Source organism: Castor canadensis, chromosome 5 (assembly GCF_047511655.1).
Source record: "Castor canadensis chromosome 5, mCasCan1.hap1v2, whole genome shotgun sequence".
Classification (NCBI taxonomy): Eukaryota; Metazoa; Chordata; class Mammalia; order Rodentia; family Castoridae; genus Castor; species Castor canadensis.
The window spans coordinates 97309709-97327528 of record NC_133390.1 but is presented as its reverse complement, the minus strand read 5'-3'; the positions used below and the strand labels follow the sequence as shown (position 1 = coordinate 97327528).

Here is a 17820-nt window from a genome sequence, read left to right as displayed (position 1 = left end):
ACCAAAATGGGAAAAAAGTTAACCCAGATAGCAATGCCACACTAGACATTGTTTAGTTGCATATGTGAGAAAAGTTTCAAACTTAGTGTGACATAAGTATGGCACATGCAACTTGTACAACTTGAACATTTATGCTAAGCGTGCACCAAATTTATCTAAGTTTATCAAAGTTTAATGAGCCAAGTAATGATGTTGAGGACTTATATTTAATAACTGAGTTTTTGATCCTTTAAAACTTAAAGATGAATTGAAAATTTGCCTTCTTCCTAAACTTTATGTTTCTTGACATGAGTTGCTTCTCCCTTTGGTATTATCACTCAAATTTGGAAGAACTGCACTAATCTAAGTAACGACTCGTCTGTCACTAGATGGGGTTAAAGCTTTCCTGTTCTGTGTGACCAGGGGGAAAGTTCTAGAAGGTCATCCTTTCTCCAGCACAGTATGTGTGGGAGTATTAAACCCTAAATAGACCAGGGCTAACCGTTTTTTCCATATTTTGTTTTTCTATAAACAAACTTTATCTATGGCCTTGTGGCAGACAGTCAGTTCCAGGAAACACACAGCTAACAATGTCATTCCCCTTGAATTGCACATAATATAAAAAGAGTTTATGTAAATATTTGAATTAGGACAATTAGAAAAATTTAACTTCGGAGGAGCCTTTCCTAGCACATATTGATCACTTCTTCCCAGGGCTGTTGTGTCATTGTGTTAAATCCACCATACTGGGACCATTTAAAGGAAGGTAGTTCTACGTGGCACACAAAAGAATAGCAGAGGATCATAGAGGAAACAGCGTTTGCAGAATGGAGCTCAAATTAGGAGGTTAGGTTCCTGCTGCCTATCAAAGAAAAAAGGGTCTATAAATAGCAGTATAGCAACACCTAGTGCTAGACACAGACATAGCACAGGGACAATCAGTCACAGCACACTTGTTAAAGGTTAGGTTACTGTGGCAACTGGATTCTTTTTATTGGTGTTTTAGCTGAGGAGTCATTCTGTGAAATGACAGGGTTAGCTTGGTTGGTCCTTGCGGGCTCTGTCTGTCCAGGATTCTCTAATTGGGCTGTGTCCGTGTGGTTTTCATTGTTACTGCCTCACAGTTTTTTTAATGAACATATCCACGAGATTAAGTGGCTTTGCTTGGCCCCAGCTTTTATCTTTCACATCCATTAGTGTTGTGTGGATTGTGAGGAAGAAATGGAAGGAGTTTTGTAGTGGAACAAAGTGATATATAAGTTGTGCAAATGTCCTCTTCTCCCATCGTGCCTCTGTAAAAGAAAATAGAAGTAAAAACAAGGGTAGTACATCTAGGCTCTTGAAAGGAGAAAAGAAAGAGTGAACAAAAGTGTGTAGAAGTGATGCCAGTGACCTACCATCAGCAGCGATGTCCACAGGGTGGTGTCCAGCTCCTTCCATCACGATGATGCACTCAGTCTATCAATGATCCTAGTTCACAAAAGATCACCCTATCATCTCTGTGGAAATGCAAGAAGAGCATGAGTTTGCATGGCCCAGATTCTACTAAGTAAAAACTATTTTTTTATTGAAAGTGATAGTAAAGTTTATTAGGAAAGGAATACACTTTCAAGAGACCAAAAGTGGATCATCTCTAGAGAGACAAAATAAGAATGACCAAAACTTTTAATGTCTTTGTTATTTCCTTTTTCTGCAGAATTGGGGGAAAATGTTTATTAGCTATAGAAAGCAGTCAGATGACATAGATAAGATCTTTGAATATGTAGAGATACATAAAACCACAGGCCAAGTATCATATTCACTAAATTAGATCATACAGCATAATCTGATTTAAAAGGTAGCATTTCCAGTGGATTGAAAAGGTGCATGTCAGAGTTTTCTCCCACAGGCACAAGCAGAAGGTCAGCCTGTGACCTCATGTCTTCCTCTGTTTAACACAGAGTCATATGGCAGTGTGTCAAGTGCCATTATAGCCAGGCCAAGACAATGTCAGTCACAGATCACTCCATCTAGATGCATGACACACACATACGTTTACAGGGTAGTTTAACCACTGGCTGAGATAGCCTAGGAGATCTTCTTTGTGTTTCAATGTACATTTTGAGGCAGAAGAGGGCTAGGGGTTTAAGTTACCGTGGTAGCACATTTCTCAGGAAAGACCTGATGAGCTTGCTTTCACAGCAAATGACCAGTGGACTCAAGTGACTATAATAAGCCATGGCTTTCATTCATTATTTCATTCATTTAGCCATACTTCCCAAGCAAGGCCAGGCATTGTTCTTGGCTCTGGGATGCAGCAGGAAATAAAACAGTATCCTTACTTTCATGGAGTGTTTATTCTAGTTGGGAACACATAGTAGACACTTAGCTAAGAGCTCTGAGAAGAAAATTAGGTGGTGAGCAGGCCATAAAGAACAAAAAAGTCGGCGATTCCAAGATGGCGGCTAGAGGGAGGAAGCAGAAAGTGACCCTCCTATAGTGAAATCTTGGAGAGACGCTGGAGACACACTTTGCAGGCATAATCACCGAGAAAAGGCATAACTTTGACTCCTCCACATCTCCAGCCGGCGCAGAGAATCTCCACTTCACGTTAAACGGAGAAACGAGGAGGCCCCCGGGCCGCCAGTGGCCGGCGCCCATACGGCTTGGGAAGACGCGGACCAGGTGAGCTTCGTGGTACCGCGGATCCCCCACAGACAAGCCTGGGCCAGAGCATCATAGCCCCCTGGACAGACTGACCTCCACCCGGGAAAAAAAAAAAGAGAAACTGAGTACTAAGCAATAAGAACAGTTAAGACACGCTGGAAAGAGGGTGGGGCGCCCTGAGCGCTGAAGATTGGGGGAAGGGAACCCTTCCCGGGACTGTAAATAAACGAGCCGGGCGGGCCGGAGAGGCTCTGGCGGGAGCGGGGCGCGCCAGCAACCAGGAGCGGGACACTTGTGAGAGGAGGGAAGACCCACTTCCCACGTGAACTGTAAATAAACACGCAGGCCTGACAACGCGGGGCAGTGGCACCTTTCCCAGTGCTTGGAAAGGGGAAAGCCTGTGGCAGAGGCCGCTGCACAGGAGAACTCTGAGCAAACAAAGCCTGTGGGACCAGGTGAGCGCTAGCTCACCCCAGAGATCTGCATAAATAACGCCGCCAGCTACAGGCTGAGAGCAGCAGGCAGGCAAACCACAGTTGCAGATAACACTCTCAGAACTGCCTCCAGACGCTTTTTTTTCTTTTTCTCCCTACCTTTCATGAGAGAACAACCGAATTACACCTGCAAGCCGAAAAACTTACTGAAACTGTATTGCATTTGAACTGGGGACACTTGGTGGGTTTTTTTTTTTTTTCTTCTGTGTGTGTGTGAGTGTAGTTTTGTTCTACTTTATGCATCCCCTTTGATGAGACAACTACAGAACAACATCTGAGGCACCAACTCCAGGACTGGAGATTGAGACGGACATCCAAATTATTAAGACTGAAATTGCATTGCATATAAACTTGGAAGTTTTTTGTTTTTTTTTTTAATTTTCTATTTTCCATTTTATTTTAATTCATTTTTATATATAGATATTACTTTCATTTACTTATTTTTTATTTTTTTAATCTTTGATTTTCAATCCTCTCTCTGTCACTCTATTGTCTGTTCAGCTTACTGTCGATTAGTACACTAACACTCCCTGTTTATACCTTTGAAACTCTCTTGTCTGATACCTTGTTCTGCTTTCTCCCTCTTGTCTGTATATTTGTTTTCCCCTTTTCTTTAACTTCTTGCTTTCCATCTCAGCTCACTCTTCCATTCTCAATATTACCATTGTTATTATTACAAGCTAGAAAATACTTAATTACACACAGTACAGGGACAGTAACAACACCAAGGACAATGACAGGAAGACAGAAAAAACAAGGAAACCAGTTTCCCCACAGCAAAAAATTAGTACAGGAACCAGAGGGGAATGAAGAGAACAGAAACTCAGAGCCAGACTCCAACAAAATGAAGATAAACTATGCCAAAGGACCCAATGAAGCCTACAAGAATAATTTAAAAGAAGACATACTACAAGTACTCAATGAGAATTTTATAGAGATGATACTGGATAGGGTCAACCAAAATGTACAGGAGACACTCAAGAAATTCCAAGACAATAAAAATAGAGAATTTGAAAAAGCAAAAGAAGAAATAAAGGAAACCATAGAAGCACTGTATAAACACCAAAGAGAAAGAGAGAACACAATGAATAAATGGATAAATGAACTCAGGACAAAAATAGACAACAATAAAGAAGAAAACAGCCAGGATATGGAAAACCTCAGAAAAAAGAACGAAACAGAACTGCAAAACAAAACGGAAGGCCAATCCAGCAGAATAGAACAAACAGAAGACAGAATCTCAGAACTTGAAGATGAAATGGTAATTAAAGGAAAAACTGAAGAACTATTAATTAAACAACTCAAGACCTGTGAAAAGAAAATGCAAGAACTCACTGACTCCATCAAAAGACCAAACTTGAGAATCATGGGCATCGAAGAAGGAGAAGAGGTGCAAGCGAAGGGAATGCGTAATATATTCAACAAAATAATAACGGAAAATTTCCCAAATCTAGAGAAAGATATTCCCATACAAATGCAAGAGGCCTCCAGGACACCAAACAGACCAGATCAAAATAGAACTACTCCACGACATATCATCATTAAAACAACAAGTTCAGAAACTAAGGAAAGAATATTGAAGGCTGCAAGAGAGAAAAAACAAGTAACATACAAAGGTAAACCCATCAAAATCACAGCAGACTTCTCAACAGAAACATTAAAAGCAAGAAGAGCGTGGGGTGAGATCTTCCGGGCACTGAATGAAAATAACTTCAACCCCAGGATACTCTACCCAGCAAAGCTATCATTCAAAATAGATGGAGCAATAAAAGTCTTCCATGATAAGCAGAAACTAAAACAATATGTGACCACAAAGCCACCATTACAAAAGATTCTGCAAGGGATCCTGCACACAGAAAGTGACACCCAACTTAACCATGAAAAGGCAGGCAGCACCAAACCACAGGATAAGAAAAAGCAAGACAGTAGAGAGTAACATCAAGTTAGGTACACACAATCAAACCTTCAAACAACTAAGATAACTAAATGGCAGGAATCACCACATACCTATCAGTACTAACGCTTAATGTTAATGGACTTAATTCACCCATCAAAAGACACCGTTTGACAAAATGGATTAAAAAAGAAGATCCAACAATTTGTTGCTTACAGGAGACTCATCTCACCGACAGAAATAAGCATATGCTTAGGATGAAAGGCTGGAAGAAGATTTACCAAGCCAATGGCCCCCGAAAACAAGCAGGAGTAGCAATACTTATCTCTGACAAAGTAGACCTCAAACCTACATTGATCAAACGAGATAAAGAAGGACATTCCATACTAATAAAAGGGGAAATAGACCACAAGGAAATAATAATCATCAATCTGTACGCACCCAATGTCAACGCACCCAATTTCATCAAACATACCCTGAAAGACCTAAAAGCATATATAAACGCCAACACAGTGGTTGTGGGAGACTTTAACACTCCATTATCATCAATAGATAGGTCATCCAAACAAAAACTCAATAAAGAAATCCAAGATCTAAAATATGCAATAGATCAAGTGGACCTAGTAGATGTCTACAGAACATTTCATCCAACTTCTACACAATATACATTCTTCTCAGCAGCCCATGGAACCTTCTCCAAAATAGATCATATCCTAGGGCACAAAGCAAGCCTCAGCAAATATAAGAAAATAGAAATAATACCATGCATACTATCTGACCACAATGCAGTAAAAGTAGAACTCAACAACAAAAGTAAAGACAAAAAACATGCAAACAGCTGGAAACTAAATAACTCATTACTTAATGAAGAATGGATCATCGATGCAATAAAAGAGGAAATTAAAAAGTTCCTAGAAGTCAATGAAAATGAAAACACAACCTACCGGAACCTATGGGACACAGCTAAGGCAGTCTTGAGAGGAAAGTTTATAGCCATGAGTGCATATATTAAAAAGATTGAAAGATCCCAAATCAATGACCTAATGATACATCTCAAACTCCTAGAAAAACAAGAACAAGCAAATCCCAAAACAAATAGAAGGAGAGAAATAATAAAAATAAGAGCTGAAATCAACGAAATAGAAACCAAAAAAACCATACAAAGAATTAATGAAACAAAAAGTTGGTTCTTTGAAAAAATAAACAAGATTGATAGACCCCTGGCAAACCTGACTAAAATGAGGAGAGAAAAAACCCAAATTAGTAGAATTAGGAATGCAAAAGGGGAGATAACAACAAACACCATGGAAGTCCAGGAAATCATCAGAGACTACTTTGAGAACCTATATTCAAATAAATTTGAAAATCTTAAAGAAACGGACAGATTTCTAGATACATATGATCATCCAAAACTGAACCAAGAGGAAATTAATCACCTGAATAGACCTATAACACAAAATGAAATTGAAGCAGCAATCAAGAGTCTCCCCAAAAAGAAAAGTCCAGGACCTGATGGATTCTCTGCTGAATTCTATCAGACCTTTAAAGAAGAACTGATACCAACCCTCCTTAAACTGTTCCATGAAATAGAAAGGGAAGGAAAACTGCCAAACACATTTTATGAAGCCAGTATTACACTTATCCCCAAACCAGGCAAAGACACCTCCAAAAAGGAGAACTATAGGCCAATCTCCTTAATGAACATTGATGCAAAAATCCTCAACAAAATAATGGCAAATCGAATTCAGCACCACATCAAAAAGATTATTCACCACGACCAAGTAGGCTTCATCCCAGGGATGCAGGGGTGGTTCAACATACGAAAATCAATAAACATAATAAGCCACATTAACAGAAGCAAAGACAAAAACCACTTGATCATCTCAATAGATGCAGAAAAAGCCTTTGATAAGATCCAACATTATTTCATGATAAAAGCTCTAAGAAAACTAGGAATAGAAGGAAAGTTCCTCAACATTATAAAAGCTATATATGACAAACCTACAGCCAGCATTATACTTAACGGAGAAAAATTAAAACCATTCCCTCTAAACTCAGGAACCAGACAAGGATGCCCACTATCTCCACTCCTATTCAACATAGTACTGGAATTCCTAGCCAGAGCAATTAGGCAAGAAGAAGGAATAAAAGGAATACAAATAGGTAAAGAAACTGTCAAAATATCCCTATTTGCAGACGACATGATCCTATACCTTAAAGACCCAAAAAACTCTACTCAGAAGCTTCTAGACATCATCAATAGCTATAGCAAAGTAGCAGGATATAAAATCAACATAGAAAAATCATTAGCATTTCTATACACTAACAATGAGCAAATGGAAAAAGAATGTATGAAAACAATTCCATTTACAATAGCCTCAAAAAAAATCAAATACCTAGGTGTAAACCTAACAAAAGATGTGAAAGACCTCTACAAGGAAAACTATACAATTCTGAAGAAAGAGATTGAGGAAGACTATAGAAAGTGGAGAGATCTCCCATGCTCATGGATTGGTAGAATCAACATAGTAAAAATGTCGATACTCCCCAAAGTAATCTACATGTTTAATGCAATTCCCATCAAAATTCCAATGACATTCATTAAAGAGATTGAAAAATCTACTGTGAAATTTATATGGAAACACAAGAGGCCACGAATAGCCAAGGCAATACTCAGTCAAAAGAACAATGCAGGAGGTATCACAATACCTGACTTCAAACTATATTACAAAGCAATAACAATAAAAACAGCATGGTACTGGCACAAAAACAGACATGAAGACCAGTGGAACAGAATAGAGGATCCAGATATGAAGCCACACAACTATGAGCAACTTATCTTTGACAAAGGAGCTAAAAATATACGATGGAGAAATAGCAGCCTCTTCAACAAAAACTGCTGGGAAAACTGGTTAGCAGTCTGCAAAAAACTGAAACTAGATCCATGTATATCACCCTATACCAAGATTAACTCAAAATGGATCAAGGATCTTAATATCAGACCCCAAACTCTTAAGTTGATACAAGAAAGAGTAGGAAATACTCTGGAGTTAGTAGGTATAGGTAAGAACTTTCTCAATGAAACCCCAGCAGCACAGCAACTAAGAGATAGCATAGATAAATGGGACCTCATAAAACTAAAAAGCTTCTGTTCATCAAAAGAAATGGTCTCTAAACTGAAGAGAACACCCACAGAGTGGGAGAAAATATTTGCCAATTACACATCAGACAAAGGACTGATAACCAGAATATACAGGGAACTTAAAAAACTAAATTCTCCCAAAACTAATGAACCAATAAAGAAATGGGCATGTGAACTAAACAGAACTTTCTCAAAAGAAGAAATTCAAATGGCCAGAAAACACATGAAAAAATGCTCACCATCTCTAGCAATAAAGGAAATGCAAATTAAAACCACGCTAAGATTCCACCTCACCCCTGTTAGAATAGCCATCATCAGCAACACCACCAACAACAGGTGTTGGCGAGGATGCGGGGAAAAAGGAACCCTCTTACACTGTTGGTGGGAATGTAGACTAGTACAACCACTCTCGAAAAAAATTTGGAGGCTACTTAAAAAGATGGACATCGATCTACCATTTGATCCAGCAATACCACTCTTGGGGATATACCCAAAAGACTGTTACTCCAGAGGCACTTGCACATCCATGTTTATTGCAGCACTATTCACAATAGCCAAGTTATGGAAACAGCCAAGATGCCCCACCACTGACGAATGGATTAAGAAAATGTGGTATCTGTACACAATGGAATTTTATGCAGCCATGAAGAAGAACGAAATGTTATCATTCGCTGGTAAATGGATGGAATTGGAGAACATCATTCTGAGTGAGGTTAGCCTGGCTCAAAAGACCAAAAATCGTATGTTCTCCCTCATATGTGGACATTAGATCAAGGGCAAACACAACAAGGGGATTGGACTATGAGCACATGATAAAAGCGAGAGCACACAAGGGAGGGGTGAGGATAGGTAAGACACCTAAAAAACTAGCTAGCATTTGTTGCCCTTAATGCAGAGAAACTAAAGCAGATACCTTAAAGCAACTGAGGCCAATAGGAAAAGGGGACCAGGAACTAGAGAAAAGGTTAGATCAAAAAGAATTAACCTAGAAGGTAACACCCACACACAGGAAATCAATGTGAGTCAATGCCCTGTATAGCTATCCTTATCTCAACCAGCAAAACCCCTTGTTCCTTCCTATTATTGCTTATACTCTCTCTACAACAAAATTAGAGATAAGAGCAAAATAGTTTCTGCTGGGTATTGAGGGGGGGAGCGGGAGGGGGTGGAGTGGGTGGTAAGGGAGGGGGTGGGGGCAGGGGGGAGAAATGAACCAAGCCTTGTATGCACATATGAATAATAAAAGAAAAATGAAAAAAAAAAAAAAAGAACAAAAAAGTCTGGACAAAGGGGTGGAAAGAGAAGGTCTGTGAACAGAGGCCCTGTGAGTGTGACATCAAGAACTGAGGGGAGGAACCAAACCATTCATGCTCGCTTTGCTTTCCCATGTGCTAAAATATATGAGAAACTGAGGCTCCTGATGTTTTTGACACTTTGAAAAACACAGAGAAAGGACTTTGTTGCCTGATGGGTCAGAACTAATTTCTAGAGGTCCATTCTACCTCTTCTTGGCAGTGATAGGAATTTATCTTTGAGCTGTCTGCCATGCTAGGTCTAGACTGAACTCCATCTCTCCATCCATCTACACTAGGAAACCCATGCCTACAAACTTCCTCCCCGGCTTTTCATCCCTTTTCAAGAAGGAGATAGTGGAGCGATTCCTCTTTATATTCCTTCTTCCCTTGGCCATCTAGGTGTCTGCTGTGTTTGTTAACAAGTTTTAATTGGTTTGTGGCCAGCCCCCAGGAGCTGGAATACAATCACCAATCTGTTACTCCCAGCCTGCTGAATATTTATCTAGTAGCCACTGCCTCCCAGTGACTGCCTTTTTGTGTTCTACTTGGACCGAAGGGAAGCTTCTTTCCAGGAATACTGGATAAAATTTCTCAAGAAAATTCAATTAGCCAAAATCACAGTGTGCAGGGTTTCTGATGTGCCCTTTGCTCGCACCACATAGAGGACATTGGTGACATGGTCTCAGCCTTCAAGACCACATTCTAGTGGGTCTTGGGTAAAAGTTGTAATGGGTGAAGGTTCAGACGGACAGGCAACTGGCAACACAGGTACTTTTGCTCCTTTGGAATCTAAATCATGAAGATTTAGAAGTAAAAGGAGTCTTGAGAGGGGCTGGCAGAGTGGCTCAAGCAGTAAGAATGCCTGCCTAGCAAGTTTGAGGCCCTTAATTCAAACCCCAGTTCCCCCTCCCCCCCAAAAAAGAGGCTAGACATGGTAGCACATGCCAGTGATTCCAGTTACTCAGGAGGTGGAGATAGGAGGATCATGGTCCCAGAGGGCAGGCCAAAAAATTAAAACCATGAGACCCTATCTGAAAAATAAAACTTGGCTCAAGAGGTAGAACACCTCCCTAACAAGCACAAGGCCCTCAATTCAACCCCAATACCACAAAAAATGCTGAAAAGTCTTAGAAATTATCCAGTGCAACCTCCATATTTTACTGAGAAGGACACCAAGATTGGGAGAGGTTTTCATTTACCCAAGGTCAGTAGCCCCTTGCTGCTGCTGACTGTTCCTTGCCTGTGTAGTAACCTTGCATACCTCTCCATGTCAAGGGCAGAAGCCCAAGCACGGAGCACGGAAAAACAAAAAACTCTTTGCAGCTATGCTCTAGGTAGAAATTCTTGAATTTTTAAATCAATGCATAGAAACAAAACTTTGGTTTGTTCTCTCTTTTGGGCTAATTAAAAAAAAAATAGCAAGGAGTTTCTTCATTCAGTTCTTCTTTTTTTAAACAACTGAGTGTAAAATCAGATACACATATATCTTCAAAGATATATAGTACAGCTATATACTGACCTAGTGGGGAAAAATAAAAATACAACCTACAGAGTCAAGCATTCCTGGGTGCAAAATCAGCACTTGACATTTCTGAGTTGTGTTACTAGTAGCATTTAACAGTGGAGGCTCAGCTGTATCATCTGTAAAATGGGAACAGTAAGTACTGATAACTGTTGAGAGATTTACCAATACATCTGCACCATTCTCCCTTTCTTTTGCCTTTTACCTGGATATAACTGGAGCAAAAGGTTTGCCGAGTTTTACTAAGGACAATTTGGTTCTTTCTTTTTTCAAAAATGTTAAGAAGGCACTAGATGAACATACACATTCTATTTAAAAGGAATCAAATTGCTCCTAGAGACAGTTTTTAAAAAACAAGCACAATCTAAAAATATTCTGGAATACTTGGAGTTTCTCCTTTCTCATTCTGATTTTTTGCCCTTTCCCTTTGTTCTTCCTACAGCCATCTTTTGTGAAATGTACATGATTGGCCTGTAGCTTGCTTCCCTGGTTCTTCGGTCCCCAAATCAACTCTGTCCAGATCTAGGCTTTGGATCTATGAGTGACACAGAAAAGCTGTTTTTGGCTCCAGAAATGTTTTCCTCCGGGTTCTGACTCCTTTCCAGTTGTCTTTCTCTCCTCACCATCTTTTCTCCACCTCTCTTCCCCAGACACCCCTACTGTTGCTCTCTTCCTGTTTGCTTAGTTTCTTCCCCTCTTCCTTGGTGGTCAAAGCGCCGATCCATCACAATGGCTGTCACAATCCCAGCCCTATCTGCGGCCCCTCTATCTCCATGATAAAACAAGATAGGAGTGGCCTTTCCAAACGACACACAGTCTCCTCAGTAGCCTGGTGTGGACCAGTCGGCCAATCAGAGCGCTTCCTTGCAGCTGCAAGGTCTGGGCTAAGGAACCAACAGCAAGCTGAGCAAGTTTGCCAGTGACACAATGAAGTTGTTTTGCCCTGCAAAAACATGGGAAAATGCTGATAAATTCCAGATGATTTCAAAACACACTCGAGGGTCAGATCTACGAAAGGCAGATAGTCGGAATTAGGTAAGTACAAGTGGGTGCACCAGTCTCTAGTTAAGTCCAAACGTCTTGCCAATTGGAAGGCTTTACATTTGACAAGTCCCAGTGAGGGATGATAAAAATTGAACTTTGCTCTCCTTAAGCCCCAAGCCACTATGAGAAGAGAGGGGTCACTCAGAGTTGAAGCTGAAGAGCCAGTGGAAAGCAGGGGGTGAGCACTGGAGAGGGTTGAAGTGGGCTGTTTGGAAAGACACAGAGGTATATAAAAAATTGTGGTGCAGCTTCACAAGCAAACCTACTACACCTGCTCCATCTTTCCTGTGCTAGGAGGCGGGCTCTTTGTGGGTACTGAGGGAACAAAAGCTTGTGTGAGCTGTGTTTCCCCTGCATCATGCCCATATCATCAATATGGTCGTGAGTCATTGGGCCTGCACCACCATGTGACTGAGTTTAACTCTGGCCTTTCATTTTATGCCACTAATAAATCTAAATCTTTTTTCTTCTCTCTCTCTCACACACACACACACACACACACACAAACACACACACACACACACACACACACACACAGTTTGCTGTCTGTGTTGGGACCATCGAATCCAGGGCCTTACACAGTCGAGGTAGGTGCTTTACCTCGGAGTTGAATCTCCCGTCCCTCTTCTGCCAAATGTATGACTTGAAGTTTTTAAACCTACAGAAAAGCTGGAAGAAAGCACAAAGCACACTGGTCTCACTGAGTTTAACCAACAGCACATTCTCATATCAATACGATGCCATTTGTACTCCCAAGATCTTAACATGGGTGTACTAGTGCCATCTAATATCAACTCCCTGCTTAAACTTCCCAAAGTTTTATTGTCTTTTATGACTTGCACAATTTTGAAGAGTTCAGGCCAGTGCTTTGTAAAATTAGATAAATATGAATTTATCTAATTTTTTAAAAATTAGATTCATGCCAAATGTTTTTTGCCAAAAATGTTATAAAGGGCTGGCTCAAGTGGTAGAAGCATCTACCCAGCAGTTGTAAGGCCCTGAGTTCAAATTCCAATACCACCACCAAAAAACAAAAAACAGGCCATCTGGTTTCATGACAGTAACTGTCTTTTGGGCTGGGGATATGAGTCAAATGGCAGAATCCCTGCTAACAAGTGCAAGGCCCTGAGTTCAATCCTCAGTACTGAAAAAAAAAAAAGGTGTGCACCTGTATTCCATCCTATCAGGAGGCACTGACGATAGCTTGTCCTGTGATTGTGTAAAGTTTGGTCACTTGGTTAAGTGTCCACACTGACATGTTGCTACGTGGTAATTTCCCCCCTTTCATCCAGTAGTTTAAAACATCCATTCACGATTCTTGCCTGAAACAATTACTGCACCGGTGCTAGTAGGATGTTATTTTCTCTAATTTTTTTCATTCCATTTTTATATATCAGATGGAAACTTCTGTATCAAATCCGGGCCTTTCTGACACTAAAGCTTATGCTTTTTCTGCTGTGTGAGCTATCTTCTAATATGTAAACAAATGGAACTTGGCATCTGAAGCTGCTAGGAAAAGAAGACATTTTAATTTCACCTATTTTTATGAGGATAGTGTTACATTCAAACTCAGGGCCTTGAGTGTTTAGGCAGGTGCTCTCCCTTAGAGCCATACCCTACCCCTTTTGCTTTAGTTATCTATGATTATTGTTGTTGTTGTACTGGGGGCACATTGTGACATTTACCAAAGTTGTTATACTAGATCATAGTTGAATTCACCCCTCCATCGTTCTCTTTATCCCCCTCCCCATTCCTGGAATAGTTTCAACAGTCTCACTGTTCCATTTTCATGCCTGAGTACATACTGCTTCCACCATATTCACCCACCTCACCCTTCCTTATGTCCTCCCCTTCCCACTGGCACCAACCCCCCTTCCTAGTCTCCATTTTTGAAAAAAGACATTTTTTTTGTATAAGATAGCTATATAGGGAGTTTCCTTGTGACATTTCCATGTATATATGTATTATAACCCGAATTGGTTCATCCCCTCTATTTTTTTCCTTTCTCCCTTAGTCTCCTTCTTATGGTGATTTCAACAAGTTTAAAAACTTCTATATTCATTCTTGTATAGGAAGTACTATATTCACCATATTCACCTTCTGAACTTCCTTCTTTTATTCTCCCTCTCTCATATGTGACTGCCCATTAGCGTGACCTGTTTTTCATGATATTGCTGTATTTATATTAGGTCTATATTCCACATTTGAGAGGAAACATGTGGCTTTGGCCTTCTGAACCTAGCTAACTTCACTTAAGCTGATGTTCTCCAGTTCCACCATTTACCTGCAAATGAGAAAATTTCATTCTCCTTTATGGCTGAATAAATTTCCATTGTATATAAACACCACATTTTCTTAGTCCATTCATCAGTAGTGGGGCATCTTAGCTGTTTCCATGCTTGGCTATTGTGAATAGTGCTGCAGTAAACATGGTTGTGCAGGTGCCTTTATTGTAACCTGACTCACATTCCTTTGGGTATACCCTAGGAGTGGTATTGCTGGATCATATGGCAGTTCTATTTTTAGTTTTTAAGGAGCCTTCATACTGTTTTCCATAGTGGCTATACTAATTTACACCAGCAGTGTATAGGGTTCCTTTCCCCACCTCCTCACCAACACTTGTTGTTTGTGATATTGATGATTTGCTTTAGTTATTTTTCAGGTAGGGTCTCATGTTTTATGCCCAGGCAGCCTGGACAGTGATCCTTCTATTTAGGCTTCCCAAGTAGCTGGGAGATGTGAACCACCATGCCCAGCCTATTTGTTGAGATGGGGTCTCACTAATTTTTTGCCCTGCCTGGTCTTGAACCTTAATCTTCCTGATCTCTCCTGAGTAGCTGGGATGACTGATGTGAGCCACCTCACCCAAAGAACTCCATCTATCTTTGAGAGCTGCATTTTCTTTCTTTTTCTTTTTGTTTGTTTCTTTTCTTGATAAAAATGAATCCTTCTGTAACTTTGAAACATTTTTAAACCCAAAGACTATAGTACCTACTGAGCTTGCTTGTTTTTTCCTTTTCATTGGTATACATTACTTGTACAAAGGGGTTTCATTGTGATATTTCCATACACAAATACAATGTACCCCAATCTAATTCACCCCCTCTACTCCTCTCCTTCCTTCTTCCTCCCCCCGTTCTTAAAACAATTTCAACAGGTTTCATTGTTCTATTTTCATACATGGGTAAACAGTGTTACTTTTAGGGCTCACATATGAAGGATAGGATAAAAAGGTAGAGGAAGTCCAAATCAGGTTTTGTCCCTCTGCATCCCTGGCGTCCCCCACCTCCTTGAGGAACCAGGCTTGACCCAATGGTTGATTACTGGGTGTGTGTGTGTTTGTGTGTGTGTGTGTTGGAGTCAAAATATTAGTCTGGGCTTTTTGCTGTTTGTGTCTCATGTTTAGTGGCCAAGAAGGGTTGAAGAGTTTGGCGGAGCTTCTGCCTTTCTTTCTTGCACCAAGATCTAGGGGTTCCTGAAGGTGAAATCTTGCAAAGACTTTGAGTCAGATGCCTCCAAGGGAAACTGACAGACACCTTCCAGTAAGTTAGTGGCAAACACAAGTGTCTGAGGAGCAAGGCCCTTCCAGCCATGCTGGTATTGGACTGAGGGAAAAGCAGCCAGGACAGGAGTAGGTGACATCTTTTCTTCCTTTCCAGTGGCTGCTCCCACTGAAACTGTCCTCACTTTAATGAAATCAGTGTGAATTACTTTCCTGTGGGAAAACATGAATGAAGAAATATCTATTTTTCTACCCCTTCTCTTTGTTATATTAATTGGTGACATCCCCATGAATAAATTCGGGTTTCCAAGTTACACTGACAGTGCTGGGTTTAGCCAAAAAGTGTTAAAAGCACTTAAAATTCCCTCTAAATTAAAGCAAAAAATACTCTCTCCTTGTTTGCCATCTCTGTACTGTTTAACACAAGTATTTCAACAGTCTGTGTTTTCCAAACATGCAAACAGGGGAGAGTGATGTGACCCACAGATGTTGACATACCATGGAGCTATAACCTTGAGATAAGAAGTACTGGAAAAAAGTCAAAACAGCGCAAACCAAATACTCACAAACAAGTCTGCCTTTACTCCACACCCCTTCCCTGCATCAAGGAAACACTGACAACACTGGCAATGGTGGGACCTATCCTAGCGTGGCTCCACAGGGATCCAAACGAGTTGCTGGAAAATCCAACATATTCACCAATTAACTCAACAAATATTTAATAGCATGTATAGCTGTACAAGTGCCAGACACAGTTCTAGAAGCCTTGTATGTTTAATGAATGCAGAAAAACATCAGAGAATTTAGGGCACAGTGTTTAAAGATGGGGACTAGCAGCTATTCCAAAAAGCCTCAGGTGGTCTCCAGGATTCTGAATAAATATTCAGGAACACAGCTGCTTCAAAATCAGGGTCAACCTGTGGAACGCCTCATACAGGTAGACTGTTGGAAAGAAAATGCAGAATCAGAAATAGTTCTCCCCAACACATGGGAGGGTCCTTTGGGTGTCTTACCTAATTGATCAGAAGAGTCAAACCTAATGCTTCAAAGATGATGGCTAAAAGAAGCAGTAATGACCTTGTCTTTGTCCAATGCCAAAAGAACTCTGAAGGCAGAAGGTCCCAATGTAATAACAGGAACTTGCTGAACAACCTTGCTGAGCTGAGCTCAGTGATAAGTTACATTGATTGGCTCATTTGATCCTCTCAACCAATCACCTGCTGAGGTAAATGCTAATGTTATTCCCATTTCCCATGTGAAGAAATGGAGAGAAAAGTAAAGTAGCCTACCCTTCCCGAAAGACACAAACTTGGTAGAGTGGAACCAGAACTAGATCCCAGCTCTGCCCCACTCAAAATCCATGCTCTCAACTATCACATTTCCACACCTAAATTGTCTTTGTCATTGTGTCCTAGAAAAAGGTATTAATATTGAATAAAAAATTGTTCAGGCAAGTTTAGAACATGTTCTGTGTCTTCAAGATACATTTTGGGTCTGGTGCAGTGTCTCAAGTCTGGAAATTGGGAGAATCGCAGATCGAGGTAAGCCCAGATTAAAAGTTCAAGAGATCCCATCTCAATCAATCACTGGGCACAGTAACAAGTTCCTGTCATCCCCCAGCTACACGGAGAAGCACAAATAGTAGGATGAAAGACCAAGCATAAAGTAAGACCTGATCTCAAAAATAGCCAACACAGAAAGAGCTGACAGAGTGGCCCAAGTGACAGATCACCAGCCTAGCAAGTGCAAGGCCCAGAGTTTAATCCCCAGTACCACCAAACAAAAGATGTTTACTTGGAGCCAGGCAAGGTGGTAGTGTCTGTAATCCTAGCACGTGGGAGGCTGAGGCAGAATGATCACAAGTTCCAGGCCGGTCTGGGCCGCATAGTGAGGCCTTGACTCATAACAAAACAAAACAAAAAATTGGAAGGCAGATTCAGACTTACTCTATTCATCAAAATGAAGTACACACTGCTTTCTCAAAAGCATGAAAAGTTAAAGGATGAAAACTTGCAGCTGCTTAAATGTGCATAGCTTAACCTCTCAAATTAGAACAACCGAAGAATGAATTGAGATCAGTATTTCATTCAGCTGATGAACTGCTTCTCCAAGCTTATTTTATTTCACAAGTACATATGCTCATCTTTGCACTTACTCGAAAATTGAATTAATAATAAAATAACTAAGGTGAAGCAAGCTAGCTTAGTACAAACAATGCTGAACTGTGTAACGAACCTCAGGCCTATCTGGGGATAAAGCATATCAACCATCTTTATCAAAAATTCAAGAATAATTGTACTGG

General features: G+C 40.4%; 1 long non-coding RNA gene across 1 annotated transcript; it reads right to left on the bottom strand.

The window, feature by feature from the left end:
• Positions 1–980: 980 nt before the first annotated feature.
• Positions 981–16640, bottom strand: LOC141423295 (uncharacterized). Its single transcript, XR_012448031.1, has 3 exons — positions 16532–16640; positions 1377–1478; positions 981–1271 (listed from the first exon to the last, which is right to left on the bottom strand). It is a non-coding gene; the product is annotated as an uncharacterized lncRNA (long non-coding RNA).
• Between the last annotated feature and the right edge of the window lie 1180 nt (positions 16641–17820).